Raw genomic sequence first — 3,550 nt, 5'->3', positions numbered from 1 at the left:
GGTTCCCTTGGCAATGAATAGCCCCCATCTTGTATTTATCTAGGGCTTTCCAAAACTCATGTCACTTGCATAAACTGAGGTAAACTTCTTATGAATAATAAAAGACTCTTCTCTTACATTTATCACCCCCATAATTTAGGAAATTCCAAGGAGTTTAGGAGCTTTGGCCAGGAAGGAGTAAACGAATCAAATATATATTGTTTATTATAAATCACAGTATCACAAGATACTGTGATACTTTATTTGATTTCGGCAATTGTCGTTACCACATCTGTATAGAATAATACCCAAAGTACAAAGAAGACTTATCTCTTTAACTCTATTTTAGGAGCAAGAGATTCTTCTTAGCACTCTCCTGTTAGATTTGTCCTAATGTTTCATTGGTCAGAATTACATACTCAAGGCTAAACAATTACTGCTATAGGAGACTAAAAATATGCCACCCAAAGTAGGGCTATAAGAAACCCAAATATGCCACCCCAAAATATGTCACTTTGGCATAAAGATCATTTGGAGCTAATTATTTTGAGAAACTGCAGACGCAGGATAAACTCTAAGAGAGTAGATGTTACCCCCTTGTAAGGAAAATATACATCCATTAAAAAATGTTTGTAAGGGTGTCTCAGATCTCTGTACCAGGAGGAAAAGGATGGCTGTAAACCACTAGAGACTTCTATCAATGAAGCAGGCACCAAACCTTGCTTAACAAACCTTGTTCTTGTTTACTTCTCCTGATCACTTTCCCGCTAGTGTGCTTCCTCACACCCTTCTTTCTGTTTCAGCTGAAGATTGCATTTCAGCCTGAACTATTTCTTTGAGATTTAGTCATTTCTCTGAGTATCTCTCATGTATATAGGAGGCATACATCTCATAAAGTTTCTGTTTGTTTTTCTCTTGTTACTTTATGTATTGCTACAGGGGTCAGTCCTACCTAGGAACTGTGAAAGGCAGAGGGAAAATTAGTTTTTCCTCTACTACACTGCAAAGTAGAGTGGAATCTCTGTAACTGTCCTAGGCTTATCGTGATCTATTGTCTGTTATTAGCAATGGAATCCTTTCCTCCTTAATCATGTGGAAGAAAAAGCAAATAACAGTAAAATCTAGACACTTTTCAAAGAAGGGAAAACATGGATTTGGTAGGGAAATGGAAGGAAAACATGGATTTGGAAGGGAAAACATGGTAGGTCTGTAACAGGGTAAACTTTAGAAGTTCTCTGAAGATTTTGCTTAAAAGGAAGAATTTTATTTTGGGAATAAGTCTTATCTAATTTTGTGCCAAGAAAATGAGGTTTATTTTTATGTATATTACTTGCAGTAAGATTTTATATGATAAAACTAAGAAACAAGAAAAATAATCAAAACTCCCTTAAGAATAACATTCATTCCAAATGCCATTTACACATATGATAAACTCAGAACTGAGAATACTCGGTGAGAGGCGGAGGAGCAGTAGCTGCCCGAGCTGCGCACAGCTCTGCGCTCCTTCCCGCTTTCTCATACAACGACCTCAGCCCGCTCACCTGCAGTAGAAGATGGTGAAAGAAACCACTTACTACGATGTTTTGAGAGTCAAACCCAATGCTACTCAGGAAGAATTGAAAAAGGCTTATAGGAAACTGGCCTTGAAGTACCATCCTGATAAGAATCCAAATGAAGGAAAGAAGTTTAAACATATTTCTCAAGCTTACGAAGTTCTCTCTGATGCAAAGAAAAGAGAATTATATGACAAAGGAGAAGAACAGGCAATTAAAGAGGGTGGAACAGGTGGCGGTTTTGGCTCCCCCATGGACATCTTTGATGTGTTTTTTGGAGGAGGAGAAAGGATGCAGAGAGAAAGGAGAGGTAAAAATGTTGTACATCAGCTCTCAGTAACCCTAGAAGACTTATAAATGGTGCAACAAGAAAACTGGCTCTGCTAAAGAATGTGATTTGTGACAAATGTGAAGGTAGAGGAGGTAAGAAAGGAGCAGTAGAGGGCTGTCCCAATTGCCAAGGTACTGGAATGCAAATAAGAAATCATCAGATAGGACCTAGAATGGTTCAGCAAATTCAGTGTGTGTGCATGGAGTGCCAGGGCCATGGGGAGCGGATCAGTCCTAAAGATAGATGTAAAAGCTGCAATGGAAGTAAGATAGTTCGAGAGAAGAAGATTCTAGAAGTTCATATTGACAAAGGCATGAAAGATGGCCAGAAGATAGATAATATTCCATGGTGAAGGAGACCAAGAACCAGGACTGGAGCCAGGAGATATAATCATTGTGTTAAATCAGAAGAACCGTGCTGTTTTTACTAAACAAGGAGAAGACCTTTTCATGTGTATGGACATACAGCTGGTTGAAGCACTGTGTGGCTTCCAAAAGCCGATATCTACTCTTGACAACTGAACCATAGTCATCACCTCTCATCCAGGTCAGATTGTCAAGCGTGGAGATATCAAGTGAGTACTAAATGAAGGCATGCCAATTTATCGTAGACCATATGAAAAAGGTTGCCTAATCATTGAATTTAAGGTAAACTTTCCGGAGAATGGCTTTCTCTCTCCTGATAAACTGTCTTTGCTAGAAAAACTCCTACCGGAGAGGAAGGAAGTGGAAGAGACTGGTGAGATGGATCAAGTAGAACTGGTGGACTTTCATCCAAATCAGGAAAGATGGCGCCATTGCAATGGAGAAGCATATGAGGATGATGAACATCATCCCAGAGGTGGTGTTCAGTGTCAGACCTCTTAATGGGCCAGTGAATAACACTCACTGCTGGCATTTTATGTGCAGTAGTGAATGAGTAAGGACTGTAATCATAATATGCTCACTACTTGCTCTTGTTTTTGTTTTAATCAACTATAGTAGTGTTTTAAAAAGTTAAATGAAGAATAAAGGCAAATATAAAAGCTCTGACTTTGCCCTGTATGTATGATGACTTCAGTGGGCAAAATGAAGCTTAATACCTGTAAAAACTACTTTACAAAGAAGTTCCCCTAGCATTTCTAGGCCAAAGCTTGTAATTGACTTCAGCTATGTATGTGGACAAGCTTAGACTGAAATACTAGGTATATGTATTGGCTTCAGTGTATGACGCTTCATTGTTAAGCTGTGAAAGTAAAACTGTATTTAACTGGCAATAAGAAAAAAAGTATTGTAGAGAAATCTTGGTCTGTATAGTTCTTGTATTAAGTGGGATTCATTGTAATGCCTCTGCATTTATTCTATTGCCTCAACTGTTACTTGAAGATGGCATAATATATAATTTATCCTGTGGTATAAATGATAAAAATGATACCTTTCTGTAGGAGGGGTTTATCATAATGTGCTGCTTCTTGAAGGCTTGCACTTCCAAAATGACCAGTCCTGGTTATTTGCCCCACTCTTTGTCTGTGGACCACGATAAGCCCGAGTAGTGACTTCAGAGCTGGGTAACGTAGAAATTAAAGTGAAAAGACCTTTACGTGGAGAAGTAATTTGCATGCTTAATATAGGAAGGTGTTCTTTAGGTATGTTACAGGATTATTTTAAACCATTTGACTTATGCTCCAAAGTAACTAATGTTGGTAGTA

The 3,550-nt window shown here is 38.4% G+C and overlaps 1 pseudogene; it reads left to right on the top strand.

The window, feature by feature from the left end:
- Positions 1-1,185: 1,185 nt before the first annotated feature.
- LOC105719375 (dnaJ homolog subfamily A member 1-like) lies at positions 1,186-2,894 on the top strand (annotated as a pseudogene).
- The last annotated feature ends 656 nt before the right edge of the window (positions 2,895-3,550 follow it).

The sequence above is a fragment of the Aotus nancymaae genome, unplaced genomic scaffold (genome assembly GCF_030222135.1).
Source record: "Aotus nancymaae isolate 86718 unplaced genomic scaffold, 86718_ANA_hifiasm-v0.15.2.pri h1tg000012l, whole genome shotgun sequence".
Taxonomy (NCBI): Eukaryota; Metazoa; Chordata; class Mammalia; order Primates; family Aotidae; genus Aotus; species Aotus nancymaae.
The sequence above is the reverse complement of the archived record's forward strand: the minus strand, read 5'-3'. Positions and strand labels throughout refer to the sequence as shown.